Genomic DNA, 21,331 nt, shown 5'->3' with positions numbered 1-21,331 from the left:
GTTGAATGTAAAAAAAAAAAAAAAAAAATTACATGCTACATACATGCTACATACATACAACATGCATACTACATACATGCTACATTCATACTACATAAATACTACATGCAACATACATACTACATATATACTACATACATACTACATATATACTACATGCATGCTACATACATACTACATGCTACATACATACCACATATATACTACAAACATACTAAATGCATGCTACATACATACTACATACATACTACATACATACATGCATGCTACATGCATGCTACATGCTACATACATAACACATATATACTACATGCATGCTACATACATACTACATGCATGCTACATACATACTACATGCTACATACTACATATATACTACATGCATGCTACATACATACTACATGCTACATACATACTACATGCTACATACATACTACATATATACTACATGCATGCTACATACATACTACATGCTACATACATACTACATATATACTACATGCATGCTACATACATACTACATGCTACATACATACTACATATATACTACATGCATGCTACATACATACTACATGCTACATACATACTACATATATACTACATGCATGCTACATACATACTACATGCTACATACATACTACATATATACTACATGCATGCTACATACTACATGCTACATACATACTACATATATACTACATGCATGCTACATACATACTACATACATACTACATGCATGCTACATACATACTACATGCTACATACATACCACATACATACTACATATATACTACATGCATGCTACATACATACTGCATGCTACATGCATGCTACATACATACTACATACATACTACATGTTACATACATACTACATATATACTACATGCATGCTACATACATACTACATACATACTACATGCATGCTACATACATGCTACATACATACCACATACATACTACATATATACTACATGCATGCTACATACATACTGCATGCTACATGCATGCTACATACATACTACATACATACTACATGCTACATACATACCACATATATACTACATACATACAATACATTCATACAATACATACATAGACATACAGTACATATAACATAGAGTAACATACTTACCAATACTTGTCACATTGTTCCCCGAAGCCATTGTCTTTTCCGGAATAAATATTAACATAACAAACCACAAAAATACTCACCCACGATCCGAAGCAGTCCACGAGTGTGTCCCACGACGATCTTGGGTAGAGAACTGCAGCATCAGCTGATGCTGCCGTTCTCTACGGGCTGCAGGAATCCAATGACGGAAGGTAGGTATCCTTCCGCACTGTATTCCTCCGCCACTTAAAAAAAAAAAAAGTCCCTAGTCTCACTTTATGCCATTGCTGTGTGGGAAATTCCCACACAGCAATGGCATAAAGTGAGACTAGGGACTTTTTTTTTTTTAAGTGGCGGAGGAATACAGTGCGGAAGGATACCTACCTTCCGTCATTGGATTCCTGCAGCCCGTAGAGAACGGCAGCATCATCTGATGCTGCAGTTCTCTACCCAAGATCGTCGTGGGACACACTCGTGGACTGCTTCGGATCGTGGGTGAGTATTTTTGTGGTTTGTTATGTTAATATTTATTCCGGAAAAGACAATGGCTTCGGGGAACAATGTGACAAGTATTGGTAAGTATGTTACTCTATGTTATATGTTCTGTATGTCTATGTATTGTATGAATGTATTGTATGTATGTAGTATATACACTCACTGGCCACTTTATTAGGTACACCTGTCCAACTGTGTGTTAAGACTTAATTTCTAATCAGCCAATCACATGGCGGCAACTCAGTGCATTTAGGCATGTAGACATGGTCAAGACAATCTCCTGCAGTTCAAACCGAGCATCAGTATGGGGAAGAAAGGTGATTTGAGTGCCTTTGAACGTGGCATGATTGTTGGTGCCAGAAGGGCTGGTCTGAGTATTTCAGAAACTGCTGATCTACTGGGATTTTCACGCACAACCATCTCTAGGGTTTACAGAGAATGGTCCGAAAAAGAAAAAAAATCCAGTGAGCGGCAGTTCTGTGGCCGGAAATGCCTTGTTGATGCCAGAGGTCAGAGGAGAATGGGCATACTGGTTCGAGCTGATAGAAAGGCAACAGTGACTCAAATTGCCACCCGTTACAACCAAGGTAGGCAGAAGAGCATCTCTGAACGCACAGTGCGTCGAACTTTGAGGCAGATGGGCTACAGCAGCAGAAGACCACACTGGGTACCAATCCTCTCAGCTAAGAACAGGCATCTGATGGCTACTTTCAGCAGGATAATGCGCCATGTCATAAAGCTCGAATCATCTCAGATTGGTTTCTTGAACATGACAATGAGTTCACTGTACTCAAATGGCCTCCTCAGTCACCAGATCTCAATCCAATAGAGCATCTTTGGGATGTGGTGGAACGGGAGATTCGCATCAGGGATGTGCAGCCGACAAATCTGCGCCAACTGTGTGATGCCATCATGTCAATATGGTCCAAAATCTCTGAGGAATGCTTCCAGCACCTTGTTGAATCTCTGCCACGAAGAATTGAGGCAGTTCTGAAGGCAAAAGGGGGTCCAACCCGTTACTAGCATGGTGTACCTAATAAAGTGGCCAGTGAGTGTATGTGGTATGTATGTAGCATGTAGTATGTATGTAGTATATATGTGGTATGTATGTAGCATGTAGCATGTATGTAGTATGTATGTGGTATGTATGTAGCATGTAGTATATATGTAGCATGCATGTAGTATATATGTATGTAGTATGTATGTAGTATGTATGTAGTATGTATGTGGTATGTATGTAGCATGTAGTATGTATGTAGCATGCATGTAGTATGTATGTAGCATGCATGTAGTATGTATGTAGTATGTATGTAGTATGTATGTAGCATGCATGTAGTATGTATGTAGTATGTATGTAGTATGTATGTAGTATATATGTATGTATGTAGCATGTAGCATGTATGTAGTATGTATGTGGTATGTATGTAGCATGTAGTATGTATGTAGCATGCATGTAGTATATATGTAGTATGTATGTAGCATGTAGTATGTATGTAGTATGTATGTAGTATGTATGTGGTATGTATGTAGCATGTAGTATGTATGTAGCATGCGTGTAGCATGCATGTAGTATGCATGTAGCATGCATGTAGTATGTATGTAGTATGTATGTAGTATGTATGTAGCATGCAGTATGTATGTAGCATGTATGTAGTATGTATGTAGTATATATGTAGTATGTATGTAGCATGTAGTATGTATGTAGCATGTAGTATGTATGTAGCATGCATGTAGTATATATGTAGTATGTATGTAGCATGTAGTGTGTATGTAGCATGCATGTAGTATATATGTAGTATGTATGCAGCATGTAGTATGTATGTAGCATGTAGTATGTATGTAGCATGCATGTAGTATGTATGTAGTATGTATGTAGTATTTTTTTTTTTTTTTTAACATTTAACACATTAGCCGGATGATGGGACTACTACTGTCCCATCATTGGCTAATGTGTCAATCACTGTCATGGTAGCAGGCATCGCCAGATGGGACTTGTAGTCCCATCGGACGATGCTTGCACAGACCCCCGGACATCAGCACAGCCCCCCGGCAGGCCGGCACAGCCCCCCGGCAGGCCGGTACAGACCCCCACAGGGTGCACAGACCACCGGCAGGCCGGCACAGCCCCCCGGCAGGCCGGTACAGACCCCCACAGGGTGCACAGACCACCGGCAGGCCGGCACAGCCCCCCGGCAGGCCGGTACAGACCCTGGGCAGTCCACACAGCCCCCCGGCAGGCCGGCAGAGACCCCCGAAGGCCCGAAATGACGGCGCATCATGATGCGCACACACCGCGCATCATGATGACGTCAGGCTGTCAATCAACTTTGAACTTCCGATTCCGATGCCGAATTCCGATATTGAAAAAATATCGGAAGTCGGTATCGGAATTCCGATACAGCAAGTATCGGCCGATACCCGATACTTGCGGTATCGGAATGCTCAACACTAATTACGGTCAAATTCATACTGTGTGCGAGTCTGAGAGTGACTATGGGACTATTTATACAAAGATTTCAATTGTACCCTAAAAAATATATACTTGCTATCTTGTTATCCAGGACCTTTTTTACAACATTTTTTATTATGGTCAAAACCAAACTGAGTGAGCGTCTGAGGGTGACTATGGAAATATATACCGATATTTTCAATTTGGCCAACACTGTATACAGCAGAACGCTTCTGATACAGTAACCTTTTTAGCTATTTAGATTCTGGTGTAATCCATAATGAGCCTGTAAACGTCTGTCTGTTACTCCGGCAATATATTTGGAACTTTAAAATTACCCCAACACTGTATACAGCTGTACGCTTGTGTTACATAACACATTTACAGCTTTTCATATTCTTGTGTAATCCATACTGGGCCTGAGAGCGTTTGTGTCTGCCTCCTGAAATGTATACGGAAAATCAGAATGTTTACAATATACTATATATACCTTGTATCTGGTGATACTGTACCCTTTTTCAACTTGTTATTTTATTGGGTAATCCATACTGAGGCTGTGAGCATCTGTGTAAGCCTTATGAAATATATACAGAGATTTACTGTTATCCATAGACTGTATAGAGCTGTACGCTTCTGATACAGTACCATATATCTGCTGGTATTTTGGGTCCATTTTCAAAAACATGAGGAAGTATGGTGGAAGAGGACACGGATGTGGGTGTGGAGGGCCACCAAGTACTGATGGTGGTGGTGGTGCATCTGCTGGTAGTGCCAAAAACACAATCGCAGCTAAGGCAGGAGGTGTTGAGCCTGCGTCATGGTGTAGCTCTGGAAGGCCTGTAAGGCTCCCTTTTCTGGGAGTAGGTAGACTGCTTTTAAAGCCGGAGTATCAGGAACTGTTTGTGGCTTACAATGCTGAAACAGCCTCCAGCTCTATCGCCTCCTCTTCTGAAGTTTTAAAAAATGCAAGCACTGAGTCGTAACTGCAGGCTTCTGATCAGGAGCAACCCCTTTCCTTGTGTCCTTCACCCACACCAAAAGTGAAGGATGTGGAAGCACACACTTCAGATTACTCCATGGAGCTCTTTTCACTTACCATGCCTGGGTTAATTAAAAATAGGCCCATCATGTACTGGAGCATTGTAAATGGGGCAGATCAGACACTGGAGCAGCATCTAAGGGGCCCATTATACACTGGAGCATTACAAATGGGGCCCATTATATATGGAGCATTATTGGAGCCCATCATACACTGGAGCATCATCCATGAGGCCCATCATGTACTGGAGCAATGTAAATGGGGCAGATCAGACACTGGAGCAGCATCTAAGGGGCACACTATACACTGGAGCATTGCAAATGGGGCCCATTATATAAGGAACATAATTGGAGCCAGGCTCGGTCTGGCCTGGCGGGGTACCGGGTAAATGCCCGGTGGGCCCCGAGGGTTGCGGGGCCCTTTAAAATTGCTGCCCCTTTAATGATGATGGTGATGGCCCTTTAAGAGCTGCAGCCTCGCGCAGTGCACATACCTTAGCGCGCGGTCTGGCTCCGGCCGCCGGCGGCTCCTGGCTGTGATGACTCACCCGCTCACCCTGTCCACAATGCCACTGCGTGACCTTCAGCGGCCTGTTCTTGATGGGCAGTGACAACCGCCCCGCGCGACTGAGTTCCCATTCTGTAGCTGGCTGCTGCCTAGCTAATAGCAGCGCCATTACACAGACAAGAGGAGGAGGCCGCCACGCTCTCCAGTGCACTGTGCTAATTGCTGCTGCCTGCTGATTGTGCTGCTGCTGTGCTGAGTCCTGTAACCACCATGTCTCTCCAGGTACAGCCCATTGTGGGTGCCCTGCTGCAGCTTTATTGCTGCAGATTGGGCTATTATTCTTTATTATAAGAAAGCTACATACTGTGTTTTTTTGTTTCTTCATTCAGGTCGACTTTAGTTGGTGTGTGATGGTCCTCAAACTCTCTCTGCCATATAAGACCTCAGTATTATTAGGGGAGGGGGCCCTATTAGACCTGGCATTAGGGCCCCTTGAGCTTCTAGTTGCACCCCCTGCTCCTGCCATGCAACTCAGGTGGGGACTTGTGACTGACAACTGCTAGATAAATTATTTATTTTTTTATTTTTTTATAAAAAAAAATTAAAAGACAATGTGCCTTCAAAGATGTAGACTACAAATTTGTCTCTGCTACCTCTGTGTAGGGAAAGTCTGTCTTGCTCAGTCTTTAGTTTTGTCTTATTTTATGCTTGTGTGATGGGAGTATAAAACTTGGTCAATTTTCCTCAGACTTCCCTTTTCAGTGAGGCATCTGGTGATATGGACTGGATAGTTATATAATGAGCGCAGCACAGGGAAGCTCTCAACTGCGTGAAGTGGTCTCTGCTGTCCATAGCAACGAATCAGTGCAGCTTTCACTTTACTGGAGCTGTTTAAAAAATGAGAGCTGAGCTGTGATTGGCTGCCATGGGCAACAGTCTTGCTAAATGTACGTCTGTCCTATTTAGTTGGCGCACGCATTTAGGTTAGGCTACTTTCACACATCAGGTTTTCGGCGTCAGGCGCGATCCGGCGTCGTGCCGGAATGCCGGATCCGGCAAATGTTTTGTAAAACCTGAAGTGCCGGATCCGGTTTTCTGCCGGATCCGTCTTGTTCTTGACAGACAAAACCGGATCCGTCTCATTCGGTTCATCCGTTTTTCTATCCGTTTTTCGACGGATTACGCCGGATCCGGTTTTTAAAATTGACCCTTGTGGCCTTCCGAACGGGATTGGCTACTGGAAAACTATATATAGCATGTTCCTACAGCCCTTCTTTGACAGGTTGTAGAGAAGAAAGTGCAGGTTGGAGAGAAGAGCAAGTTACTGGCGAAGATGGATGTTGTCATTGGAAATATTACCACTAGAAGTTCTGTGACGGTTTCAGGGACAATTTTCCACTATACTTTATGTCACCTCAAGGCAGAGTACACTGGGATGACAGAGTGTGAAAGATTTGTGCCCTAAACTTGTGTACCTTCTGGACCAACAGTATATACCTTTGCCAACCAAAGTTGGCTATCTTGTCATGGTCTTACTATTTTTAGCTTTAGGCCACAGGTGTGTACCTGGTTGTGTTTTATGCAAAGTATTTCACCTTTTAACAAAAGTTGTGTACATTGGTAGGAAATCACCAACAATAAACACAACTTTTTAGGTGAAATACTTTGCTTCAAACACAACCAGGAACACAACTGTGGCAAAAAGCTAAAATTTACCCACAGTTATATACCTGGTTTTGAATACCTTTTTTCCTTTGAAATACCCTGTATTTAACCTTTTTTTAAAACATAGTTCGCCGCAGAAAGAAATGACAGACAACCATTGTGAAACGATAATTTAACTTTTATTTAAATTTTTTTTTTTTTTTGTAAAATGTTTTTAAAGTGCAAAAAACTTTTTTAATAAAGGTTTTAAACCCAATGGGCATTTTTATTACAAAAAACACACATTACAAATCTGTGTACTGTGGGGTGGAAATACTGCTGGAGGGGCTGCGGGACACTTCGACACTGGGTGTGTGGAGAGAGGACTGGGATCGTGGTGGGGAAGGAACAGTTAGAGGTGAAGGTGTGGAAAAAGCTACAGAATGGGTGGACATGTGGGAAGCAGAAGAGGTGGTGGGCGGTGGAGTGGAGGGTTGGGCAGTGACTGTAGGAGCAGATGATGTTGATGGAAAGTTGTATGGGGAAGGAGTTTGGTACAGGGAAGGAGTTTGGTACGGGGCAGGTTGCTGGAAGTGGGGAGATGTCTGGTACTGGGGAGGTTGCTGGTACTGGTGAGGTTGCTGGTATGTAATAGGAGGGGGAGGATGGAAAGTGGCTGGAGGGGGTGCAGATGTAATAGGAGGGGGAGGATGGAAAGTGGCTGGAGGGGGTGCAGATGTAATAGGAGGGGGAGGATGAAAAGTGGCTGGAGGGGGTGCAGGTGGAGGAACTACAGTGGTGGGAGGTGGAGGTTGGGAGGTAACCTGCTGTAGAGCACCGTGGCACGAATGCATTACATGCATCTGCTGGGTAGGAGATAGCGTTTCCATGCGCTCCACAACAGACCTGAAAAAGGTGTGGTTTGGCGAAGATCTTGCTTCTGAATGCATGGTTTGCAGAAGTGTCTTCACCTCCAGAATGCTGGAGTTGATCTGCTGAAAGCCTGCGGAGATTTGCTCTGACAAGACTTTGAGACAGTTCTGGAAAGATGCATTCAGATGCAAGAACTCTTGCGCATAACTCTTTTCCTGACCCCTCTGCCGCTGCCGCCCAGTACCCGCAGGTGTACTAGAGGTGGCAGGGGCAGAAGGGTGGGGTAAAGGGAAAGCGATCTCCTCACCAGCAGCTTCATGTAATGTAGGCGGCCACGATGCTCCTGTGCTGGTGGATGGGACAGATGTGTGGGAAGGCTGGGAAGGTGCAGATGTACTGGGGCGGTCGAAGTGTCCCTCGGTGCCGGTCTCCTCAGGGATCGCCTCAGAAGGGTCCAATCGTGCAGGCTCCCGAGTGCTGCTCACCGTGCTGTGGAATAAAGAGAAAAAAAAACAATTAAAATACTGACATGGTATGGCCCTGGCTGAAAAAAAAAAAGTTACATCTAACATTTTTTTCACATGTGGTGTGTAATATTTACCTTCTGGTGAGCATTGTTTCCCGGAGGAACGACAGGGCTTGTGCGTACTTGTACTTGCTCCTGCGTCCTCCAGATCCACTCGGGGCCCGCATCTCTTTATTGAACTTCTTCTTGAAACGATCCCTCACAGACCGCCACCGATTCACAATTCTGTTCCCTGAAACGAGAAAGGAGTGGTTAGTATACAACATCAGTGTTTCACAAACTCCAGTCCTCATGGTCCCCAGGGGTCATGTTTTCAGGATTTCCATAGTAAATAGAAATCCTGAACACATGATCCGTGGGGACCACGAGGACTGGAGTTCGGGAAACACTGGTTTACATCAAGCAACCGGTACTGTATATACTTACGCTCTTTAATCTGGGCCCGAGCTTCGAGGTCCTCCCAGCGGCCCACAAGGAGAGAACAGATTTCCTCCCAGAGTCGTCGGGTAACGATCAGGTCAGCGTGGCGGCGGTCAGCCATATTACAGAGCGGCTCCCTTTCTCTGACGAGATCGATGAGGCGGTCCACATCAATCCCTCCATCCTCACCGTCAGAGTCGGGAGCACGCTGTGAAGGCTGTTAAAGAAAAAGACAAAAATAACATAATTAGCCTCCACAAAAGAAATGAAATAAAAAGTTCAAAAAAGCAAAGCAAAAATATTTATACTTACACGCTGGTGACCGCCGCGTTGCTGTCGCCGACGACCCTGGGAGGCACTGCGAGGACCTCTTGGCCGAGCACCAGATTGGGAAGACTAGAGAAGAAAACAAAAAATGTTATGTCTTTGGATGTAGGCATTTGTTTGCTGTGTGTGGTCTGCAGAACATTGTTTTCTATGTGTTGTGTGTAGTGTGATGTTGTGTTTCTGCGTTTGATGCAAAAAACTTACCAATTGTGAGCCCACTCCAGGTGTCTGTCCACCCCTTCCTTCTTCTTCTGGGAGCTCCTCTTCATCTTGTGATTCCTGTTTTGAAATAAAAGTCAATGAATAGACATATATTACAGAGATGATGGATTTTGGAAATAAAAACTTACCGTCAAACGCTGACGATGCGAGGGAGGGCTCCCAGAAGAAGATGTGCTGTCCTGTTGATGGCCAGACTCCATGGCTGTGGGTATTGCTGCTGCTGTTGCTGCTGCCAGTGATGCCATTTCTGCTGCTGCTGCTGCTGCATCTCTTTGGCGGCTGTTGAATAAAGAAAAACAAAGGGCCAATGAATATCTTGATATTCCATGGCCCTAGTTTGGAGGAATGGGGGATTTGATAATTACCGTCTCTCATCTGCTTCTGGACTCCCCTCCTCAGCATGTTCCATTTGCTGCTCCATTTGGGGTGGTGGTGGTGCTGATGGTGCTGCAGATGTCTGCTGTCTTCTCCTGGTTCTTGGCTTGGGTGGCATGTTGGGTGTGGCTGTGGGTCCCACTGTCTTGCTTTTATATATGTCTTGTGGGCAGAGCTACTGAGCATGCTCAGACCAAAAAAAACGGATCCGGCCACCGGATCCGGCTTTCGCCGGATCCGGCGCATTGCGGCGCTCATAGGCTTTCATTGTGTGAAAAAGCCGGACGCGCCGGATCCGGCGTGTCCGACTTTTTCGCCGGAGACAAAAAACGTTACAGTAGACGTTTTTTCCAGACGCCAGATCGCGACACATTGCCGGATCCGGCGAAAACCGGATGAAACGCATGGCCATCCGGCGCGATCTGGCGCAAATGCAAGTCAATGGGGGGGAACCGGATCCGGCATTGCATTTCGCCGGATCCGGTTTCTGTCAAAAGCGCCGGATCGCGCCTGACGGCGAAAACCTGATGTGTGAAAGAGGCCTTACCTGTCACAAAAGGCAAATGCTGTTCGGTTCCCGTTTTGTATGGCGAATCAATAATCTGCATATGACGCTGGCTACACATTTCCATAGTTCTACTGCTCATGTTCTGTGGGCAGTGTCATGCAAACAATGTCTTCTAGGTGTGTAGTGTTGGGCTGTGTGCACACGTGGTTGTCAAAACCTGAAGGGTTCACTGAAGCCAGCAAATGAGTCGAAGTCTCGTGCTTATCTCTGACTTGAAAATATAAATCTGCAGTGTGTCAATCCGCTCAGTGGTTTGTTTTTGCTATATATATATATATATATATATATATATATATATATATATATATATATATAATTTTTTTTTTTTTTTGCTACATCCTTCACCCATGCTGAGTGAGGAATCTGCAAAATCGTGCCCCGACTAGTGTATGGACCGAGGCCGTGTACACTAGACAGGCTCTGGCCAAGAGTACATATAACGAATGCACACCCTCCGGTCCAGGCTCAGTATCTGGTGGATTCCCACAGCGCACGTTGACTGCAGACTTATCCATTTGGACCAGACAACCCCTTTAATGTGTGCAGTTAACAATAAGTTTTGCAGATAGATGTACGAGTTGAAATCTAGGTATTGCTGGCCTGCCATGGCAGAAGAAAAGCACCACCAAAAGCTACGCCATAAATCTCCCTTGTGAAACCACCCCCTCTAAGGGTCATGGAAAGGCCTTGGCTGGTGAACCCTGGCACCATAATGAGTTGCTATGGAACCAGTGTCAGTGGTGGCAAGGGAATTTGGACAGGCTGAGGACTCTGTTGTCTATAAGAAAAGGGCTGGAAGGTTTAGCACTGTCAGCTGAGCCCCATATCTGCACTCGATATAGGAATAGTGCAGCCCTGTTCGGTTCCAAGCTTCTTAGGTTTTCATACCTGTAACTTGTGAATGATGGGCCCTGCACCAGGCATTTGTCAATCTCTTCTGTATCTCAATTGTCTTGCACTCATTTCTGCAGTACAGGCTTGGTCTGGCCTGGCGGTGTACGGGTAAATGCCCTGTGGGCCCCGAGGGTTGCGGGGGCCCTTTAAAATTGCTACCCCTTTAATGATGATGGTGATGGACCTTTAAGAGCTGCAACCTCGCGCAGTCAGGCGGCGACCCCCTGGCTGGCTGGCTCCGGCCGCCCCTGGCTGTGATGACTCACCCGCTCACCCTGTCCGCAGCGCCGCTGCATGACCTTCAGCGGCCTGTTCTTGATGGGCGGTGACAACCGCCCCGCGCGACTGAGTTCCCATTCTGTAGCTGGCTGCTGCTGCCTGGCTAATAGCAGCGCCAGCACACAGACAAAAGGAGGAGGCCGCCACGCTCTGCAGTGCACTGTGCTCACCCTGCTGCTCCAGCTCCCTCTGCGCCTCAGTGTGTGTGTAAACACAGCCCTCCGGTCCGGTGAGCAGTAGATGGGATGGGAAGTTCGGGCTCTTTTTTTAAATAGATTCCACGGTCTTCGTTCTAGCCTGGTCTTTGCCTGTAAAGTGAGAACCTCATTCATTATACACACATAGGATCTAGTGACGAAGTGTAGACTGTTATTCAGCATTGCTGTGTCCTCAGATTGTCAGCTCTTGTGATCAGGCCCCGGCTCCTCGCTCCGGTCTCTCCTGTACAGTGAGGCCTCATTATACCCCTGTATAAGGATCTAGTGATGCAGTGTATACCATGTGGGGCTGTGCTGTATACCATGTGAGGCTGTGCTGTATACCATGTGGTGCTGTGCTATATACTGTGTGGTGCTGTGGTATATACTATGTGGCTGTGTTATATGCCATGGGGGGTACATTATAAATTATATTCTATGGGTGAGGCTGTGTTATATAATATGGGGGCTGCGTTATATTCTATGGGGAGGTGGGCTGTATTATATTCTTTTCGGGGTTACATTATATTCTATGGGGGGCTATATTATATTCTATGGGGGGTGATCGCATCATACTCTATGAAGGGGCTACATTATACTATATGAGGAGGCTACATTGTATTCAATGGGGGACTGCATTATATTGTATGGGGACTTTATTATACTTTTTGAGGGGACTACATTATATTCTATTTGGGCTGCATTATACTATGAGGAGGGCTACATTATATTCTATTGAGGGGCTACATTATACTATATAAGGGGCTGCCATATATTCTATGGAGGGGCTGCATTATACTATATGAGGGGGGCTGCATTATATTCTGTGGGGGGTTACATTATATTCTGTGGGGTGGCTACATTATGCTCTAAAGGGTGGCTGCATTATACTATAAGAGGGGGGCTGCATTATATTCTATGGGGGTTACATTATATTGTATGGCGAGGCTGCATTATACTCTGTGGGGTGGCTGCATTATGCTCTATGGGGTGGCTGCATTATACTGTATCAAGGGCTATGGGGAATACATTATACTATATGAAGAACTATGGGGTGCATTATGCTATGAGAAGTGAATTCTACATGGATGACTGGCGGTGTATTATACTATATAGAGCACTATGAGGAGTGTGTTATACTATATGGAGGACTGAGCAGTGTATTTTAATATATGGAGGAGTGTATTATATTCTATGGAGGACTGAGTGTATTTTAATATATGGAGGGCTATGAGGAGTGTATTATACTATATGGCGGACTATGGGGGAGTGTATTATACTATATGGAGGACTGAGGAGTGTATTACACGCCCCATAGTCCTCCATATAGTAAAATACACTCCTCAGTCCTCCATATAGTATAATACACTCCCCATAGTCCTCCATATAGTATATTATACAATATGGAGGACTATGGGGCACATTATATTGAGGACTATGGGGTGTAAACTGCAGATGTGCTGCTGATAACATGATACTGTATGGGGACAGATTGATCCATTAGTGATTGTTCTGTCTCCATCATTCTTTCTCAGACGGTGGAAAGAGGCCGGGAAACAAGTGTTGAACGACTTCAATATTGCCGAACACACTCATTTAGCGTCCTGAACTCAGCGCATGTGAATACAATCGAAATGCTTCTGTGTGATGTGCAATATGTTAGCATTTGGGGCCCCATTTTAAACTTTGCCTAGGGCCCCACTTTACCTAAAACCGGCCCTACACATGACATGATGCAGCATCACAGATCACAATTTCTGCCAGTGCCTTCTATATAAGATACATACACACACCACACTCTTATATGACCTAATATGTCATATGAGGCCTGTATACCAACCGTACAGACTGCACGATCATCCTCCTGTATGCCGTACATAGGCAGAGAGTGCGGTCTGTACAGTATCTAAGAGGCCAATACTCTGTATGTCTTATAGGAGGCCTAATAGGAGGCCGACAGTCTGTATTTCTCATAGGAAGCCTAATAGGAGGCCGACAGCCTGTATGTCACATACGAGGCAAATATGCCTTATATACCACAATATCGGCATCCTATATACTGTACATACCACACTCACAGCCTCTTATAGAAAGTATCTGTTATAGGAGACCGAGTGCGGTCTGTATGTGATATAGGATGCCAAGAGTACAGTCTGTATGATATATAGGAGGCTGAGAGTGCAGTCTGTACGATATATAGGAGGCTGAGAGTGTGATCTGTACGATATATAGGTGGCTGAGAGCACGGTCTGTACGATATATAGGAGGCTGAGAGTGTGATCTGTACGATATATACAGTGGCATGCAAAAGTTTAGGCGCCCCTGGTCAAAATTACTGTTATTGTGAACAGTTAAGCAAATTGAAGATAAAATGATCTCTAAAAGGCCTAAAGTTAAAGATGACACATTTGTTTTGTATTTTAGGCTAAAAAGTAATAGACATTGTCATTTTTTCACATTTTAAAAATTACAAAAAGAAAAATGGTCCGATGCTAAAGTTTGGGCACCTTTGGAAATTTGTGTGCTCAGATAACTTTGACCAAGGTTTCAGACCTTAATTAGCCTGTAAGGGATATGGCTTGTTCACCCTCAATGTTAGGAAAGGCCAGCTGATGTAGATTCCACAGGTTTAGAAACACATAGCCTCCTCTAACCTTGTGCGAAAAAACAGCCTCCATGGGTTCTTTTAAGCAGCTTCCTAGCACTCTGAAAATGAAAATGGTGGAGGTCCACAAAGCAGGAGAAGACTATAAGAAGATAGCAAAGCGTTTTCAAGTTGTCCTTTCCTCAGTTCAATATGTAATTCAGAAATAGCAGTTTACAGGAACAGTGGAGGTCAAGATGAGGTCTGGAAGGCCAAGCAAAATTTCAGAGAGAGCTGCTTGTAGGATTGCTAGAAAGGCATATCAGAACCCCCACTTGACTGCAAAAGACCTTCAGAAAGACTTAGCAGATTCTGGAGTTGTGGTAATTGTTCTACTGTTCAGAGACACCTTATCAAATATGGCCTTCATGGAAGAGTCATCAGAAGAAAACCTCTCCTGCACCCTCACCATAAAATTTAGCATCAGAGGTATGCAAAAGAACATCTAAACAAGCTCAATGCATTTTAGAAACAAGTCCTGTGAATCGTTGAAGTTAAAATAAAACTCTTTGGTTGCAATGATCAAAGGTATGTGCAGAGAAAAAATTGCATAGAATTTCAGGAAAAGAACATCTCTCCAACCATTAAGCATGGGGATGGATCAATCAGGCTTTGGAGTTGTGTTGCAGACAATGGCACAGGGAACATTTCACAGGTAGAGGGAAGAATGGAGTCAATGAAATTTCAACAAATTCTTGATGCAAACATAACACCATGTGTAAAAAAGCTGAATTTGAAAACAGGATGGCTTCTACAAATGGATAATGATCACACACATCAAAATCCACAATAGACTACCTCAAAAGGCTATAGCTAGAGGTTTTTCAATGGCCCTCACAGTCCCCCGATTCGATCATCATTGAAAATCTGTGGCTAGTCCTCAAAATAGCAGTGCATGCAAGATGACCCAGGAATCTCACAGAAATGGAAGAATTTTCCAAGGAAGAATGGATGAAAATCCATCAAACAAGAATTGAAAGACTCTTGGCTGGCTACTAAAAGCGTTTACAAGCTGTGATATTTTAAAAGGGAGTGCTACTAGGTACTAACTATGCAGGGTGCCCAAACTTTTGCATTGGCCTATTTTCCTTATTGTAATTTTTAAAATGTAAAAAATGACAATATATAATTTTTTTGGCCTAAAATACAGAGAAAATGTGTCATCTTTAACTTTAGCCCTTTTAGAGATCATTCCATCTTCAACTTGCTTAACTGGTCACAATAACAGTAATTTTGACTAGGGGTGCACAAACTTTTAAATGCCACTGTAGGAGGCTGAGTGTGGTCTGTACGATATATAGAATATACAGTACAGGAGGATGAGAGTGCGGTCTGTATGATATATATGAGGCTGAGAGCACGGTCTGTACGATATATAGGAGGCTGAGAGTGCGGTCTATACGACATATAGGAGGCTGAGAGTGTGGTCAGTACGATATATAGGATGAGAGCACAGTCTGTATGATATATAGGAGGCTGAGAGTGCGGTCTGTATGATATATAGGAGGCTGAGAGTGCGGTCTGTACGATATATAGGATATACAGTACAGGAGGATGAGAGTGCGGTCTGTACGATATATAGGATGAGAGCACAGTCTGTATGATATATAGGAGGCTGAGAGTGCGGTCTGTATGATATATAGGAGGCTGAGAGCGCGGTCTGTACGATATATAGGAGGCTGAGAGTGTGATCTGTACGATATATAGGAGGCTGAGAGCGCGGTCTGTACGATATATAGGAGGCTGAGAGTGTGATCTGTACGATATATAGGAGGCTGAGAGTGCGGTCTGTACGATATATAGGAGACTGAGAGTGTGATCTGTACGATATATAGGATGAGAGCACAGTCTGTATGATATATAGGAGGCTGAGAGTGCGGTCTGTATGATATATAGGAGGCTGAGAGCGCGGTCTGTACGATATATAGGAGGCTGAGAGTGTGATCTGTACGATATATAGGAGGCTGAGAGTGCGGTCTGTACGATATAAAGTATAGGAGGCTGAGAGTGTGATCTGTACGATATATAGGATATACAGTACAGGAGGATGAGTGCGGTCTGTACGATATATATGAGGCTGAGAGCGCGGTCTGTACGATATATAGGAGGCTGAGAGTGTGATCTGTACGATATATAGGAGGCTGAGAGTGCGGTCTGTACGATACTTAGGAGGCTGAGAGTACGGTCTGTAGGATATAAAGTATAGGAGGCTGAGAGTGTGGTCTGTACGATATATAGGATATACAGTACAGGAGGATGAGAGTGCGGTCTGTACGATATATATGAGGCTGAGAGCGCGGTCTGTACGATATATAGGAGGCTGAGTGTGTGATCTGTACGATATATAGGAGGCTGAGAGTGCGGTCTGTACGATACTTAGGAGGCTGAGAGTACGGTCTGTACGATATAAAGTATAGGAGGCTGAGAGTGTGGTCTGTACGATATATAGGATATACAGTACAGGAGGATGAGAGTGCGGTCTGTACGATATATAGGAGGCTGAGAGTGTGGTCTGTACGATATATAGGAGGCTGAGAGTGTGATCTGTACGATATATAGGAGGCTGAGAGTGCGGTCTGTACGATACATAGGAGGCTGAGAGTGCGGTCTGTACGATACATAGGCTGAGAGCGCGGTCTGTACGATATATAGGAGGCTGAGAGTGCGGTCTGTACGATACATAGGCTGAGAGTGCGGTCTGTATGTTATATAGGAGGCTGAGAGCGCAGTCTGTACGATATATAGGAGGCTGAGAGAGCGGTCTGTACGATATATAGGAGGCTGAGAGCACGGTCTGCACGATATATAGGAGGCTGAGAGAGCGGTCTGTACGATATATAGGAGGCTGAGATTGCGGTCTGTACGATATATAGGAGGCTGAGAGTGCGGTCTGTACGATATATAGGAGGCTGAGAGTGCGGTCTGTACAATATATAGGAGGCTGAGAGTGCGGTCTGTACGATATATAGGAGGCTGAGAGTGCGATCTGTATGATATATAGGAGGCTGAGAGCGCGGTCTGTACGATATATAGGATATACAGAAGGCTGAGAATGCGGTCTGTACGATATATATGAGGCTGAGAGCGCGGTCTGTACGATATATAGGAGGCTGAGAGCGCGGTCTGTACGATATATAGGAGGCTGAGAGAGCGGTCTGTACGATATATAGGAGGCTGAGAGCGCGGTCTGTACGATATATAGGAGGCTGAGAGTGCGGTCTGTACGAAATATAGGAGGCTGAGAGTGCGGTCTGTACGATATATAGGAGGCTGAGAGTGCGGTCTGTGCGATATATAGGAGGCTGAGAGTGCGGTCTGTACGATATATAGGAGGCTGAGAGTGCGATCTGTATGATATATAGGAGGCTGAGAGTGTGATCTGTACAATATATAGGAGGCTGAGAGTGCGGTCTGTACGATATATAGGAGGCTGAGAGTGTGATCTGTACGACATATAGGAGGCTGAGAGTGCGGTCTGTGTGATATATAGGAGGCTGAGAGTCCGGTCTGTACGGTATATAGGAGGCTGAGAGCGCGGTCTGTACGATATATAGGAGGCTCAGAGCGCGGTCTGTACGATTTATAGGAGGCTGAGAGCGCGGTCTGTACCATATATAGGAGGCTGAAAGCGCGGTCTGTATGATATATAGGAGGCTGAGAGTGCGGTCTGTACGCTATATAGGAGACTGAGAGTGTGATCTGTACACTATATAGGAGGCTGAGAGTGCGGCCTTTACGATATATAGAAGGCTGAGAGTGTGGTCTGTACGATATATAGGAGGCTGAGAGTGCGGTCTGTACGATGTATAGGAGGCTGAGAGAGTGGTCTCAAAGATATATAGCAGGCTGAGAGTGCGGTGTGTACGATATATAGGAGGCTGAGAGTGTGGTCTGTACGATATATAGGAGGCTGAGAGTGCGGTCTGTACGATATATAGGAGGCTGAGAGAGTGGTCTCAAAGATATATAGCAGGCTGAGAGTGCGGTCTGTACTATATATAGGAGGCTGAGAGTGCGGTCTGTGCGATATATAGAAGGCTGAGAGTGCGGTCTGTACGATATAAAGGAGGCTGAGAGTGCAGTCTGTACGATTTATAGGAGACTGAGAGCGCGGTCTGTACGATATATAGGAGGCTGAGAGTGTGATCTGTTCGATATATAGGAGGCTGAGAGTGCGGTCTGTGCGATATATAGGAGGCTGAGAGTGCGGTCTGTACGATTTATAGGAGTCTGAGAGCGCGGTCTGTACGATATATAGGAGGCTGAGAGTGTGATCTGTTCGATATATAGGAGGCTGAGAGTACAGTCTGTATGATATATAGGAGGCTGAGAGTGCAGTCTGTATGATATATAGGAGGCTGAGAGTGTGGTCAGTACGATATATAGGAGGCTGAGAGTGCGGTCTGTACGATATAAAGTATAGGAGGCTGAGAGTGTGATCTGTACGATATATAGGATATACAGTACAGGAGGATGAGTGCGGTCTGTACGATATATATGAGGCTGAGAGCGCGGTCTGTACGATATATAGGAGGCTGAGAGTGTGATCTGTACGATATATAGGAGGCTGAGAGTGCGGTCTGTACGATACTTAGGAGGCTGAGAGTACGGTCTGTACGATATAAAGTATAGGAGGCTGAGAGTGTGGTCTGTACGATATATAGGATATACAGTACAGGAGGATGAGAGTGCGGTCTGTACGATATATATGAGGCTGAGAGCGCGGTCTGTACGATATATAGGAGGCTGAGAGTGTGATCTGTACGATATATAGGAGGCTGAGAGTGCGGTCTGTACGATACTTAGGAGGCTGAGAGTACGGTCTGTACGATATATATGAGGCTGAAAGTGTGGTCTGTACGATATATAGGAGGCTGAGAGTGTGGTCTGTACGATATAGGAGGCTGAGAGTGCGGTCTGTACGATACTTAGGAGGCTGAGAGTACGGTCTGTACGATATAAAGTATAGGAGGCTGAGAGTGTGGTCTGTACGATATATAGGATATACAGTACAGGAGGATGAGAGTGCGGTCTGTACGATATATATGAGGCTGAGAGCGCGGTCTGTACGATATATAGGAGGCTGAGAGTGTGATCTGTACGATATATAGGAGGCTGAGAGTGCGGTCTGTACGATACTTAGGAGGCTGAGAGTACGGTCTGTACGATATATATGAGGCTGAGAGTGTGGTCTGTACGATATATAGGAGGCTGAGAGTGTGGTCTGTACGATATAGGAGGCTGAGAGTGTGGTCTGTACGATATAGGAGGCTGAGAGTGTGATCTGTACGATATATAGGAGGCTGAGAGTGCGGTCTGTACGATACATAGGAGGCTGAGAGTGCGGTCTGTACGATACATAGGCTGAGAGCGCGGTCTGTACGATATATAGGAGGCTGAGAGTGCGGTCTGTACGATACATAGGCTGAGAGTGCGGTCTGTATGTTATATAGGAGGCTGAGAGAGCGGTCTGTACGATATATAGGAGGCTGAGAGCGCGGTCTGTACGATATATAGGAGGCTGAGAGAGCGGTCTGTACGATATATAGGAGGCTGAGAGCACGGTCTGCACGATATATAGGAGGCTGAGAGAGCGGTCTGTACGATATATAGGAGGCTGAGATTGCGGTCTGTACGATATATAGGAGGCTGAGAGTGCGGTCTGTACGATATATAGGAGGCTGAGAGTGCGGTCTGTACAATATATAGGAGGCTGAGAGTGCGGTCTGTACGATATATAGGAGGCTGAGAGTGCGATCTGTATGATATATAGGAGGCTGAGAGCGCGGTCTGTACGATATATAGGATATACAGAAGGCTGAGAATGCGGTCTGTACGATATATATGAGGCTGAGAGCGCGGTCTGTACGATATATAGGAGGCTGAGAGCGCGGTCTGTACGATATATAGGAGGCTGAGAGAGCGGTCTGTACGATATATAGGAGGCTGAGAGCGCGGTCTGTACGATATATAGGAGGCTGAGAGTGCGGTCTGTACGATATATAGGAGGCTGAGAGTGCGGTCTGTACGATATATAGGAGGCTGAGAGTGCGGTCTGTGCGATATATAGGAGGCTGAGAGTGCGGTCTGTACGATATATAGGAGGCTGAGAGTGCGATCTGTATGATATATAGGAGGCTGAGAGTGTGATCTGTACAATATATAGGAGGCTGAGAGTGCGGTCTGTACGATATATAGGAGGCTGAGAGTGTGATCTGTACGACATATAGGAGGCTGAGAGTGCGGTCTGTGTGATATATAGGAGGCTGAGAGTCCGGTCTGTACGGTATATAGGAGGCTGAGAGCGCGGTCTGTACGATATATAGGAGGCTCAGAGCGCGGTCTGTACGATTTATAGGAGGCTGAGAGCGCGGCCTGTATGATTTATAGGAGGCTGAGAGCGCGGTCTGTACCATATATAGGAGGCTGAAAGCGCGGTCTGTATGATATATAGGAGGTTGAGAGTGCGGTCTGTACGCTATATAGGAGACTGAGAGTGTGATCTGTACGCTATATAGGAGGCTGAGAGTGCGGCCTTTACGATATATAGAAGGCTGAGAGTGTGGTCTGTACGATATATACGAGGCTGAGAGTGCGGTCTGTACGATATATAGGAGGCTGAGAGAGTGGTCTCAAAGATATATAGCAGGCTGAGAGTGCGGTGTGTACGATATATAGGAGGCTGAGAGTGTGGTCTGTACGATATATAGGAGGCTGAGAGTGCGGTCTGTACGATATATAGGAGGCTGAGAGAGTGGT

At 45.2% G+C, this 21,331-nt stretch overlaps 1 long non-coding RNA gene across 1 annotated transcript; it reads right to left on the bottom strand.

The window, feature by feature from the left end:
• Positions 1–9,387: 9,387 nt before the first annotated feature.
• Positions 9,388–10,065, bottom strand: LOC141058071 (uncharacterized). Its single transcript, XR_012222087.1, has 3 exons — positions 9,744–10,065; positions 9,598–9,672; positions 9,388–9,462 (listed from the first exon to the last, which is right to left on the bottom strand). It is a non-coding gene; the product is annotated as an uncharacterized lncRNA (long non-coding RNA).
• Between the last annotated feature and the right edge of the window lie 11,266 nt (positions 10,066–21,331).

Source organism: Dendrobates tinctorius, unplaced genomic scaffold, assembly GCF_039654945.1.
Source record: "Dendrobates tinctorius isolate UK_male_01 unplaced genomic scaffold, ASM3965494v1 ptg000209l, whole genome shotgun sequence".
NCBI classification, from domain to species: domain Eukaryota; kingdom Metazoa; phylum Chordata; class Amphibia; order Anura; family Dendrobatidae; genus Dendrobates; species Dendrobates tinctorius.
This window is presented reverse-complemented; position numbering and strand designations above follow the sequence as displayed.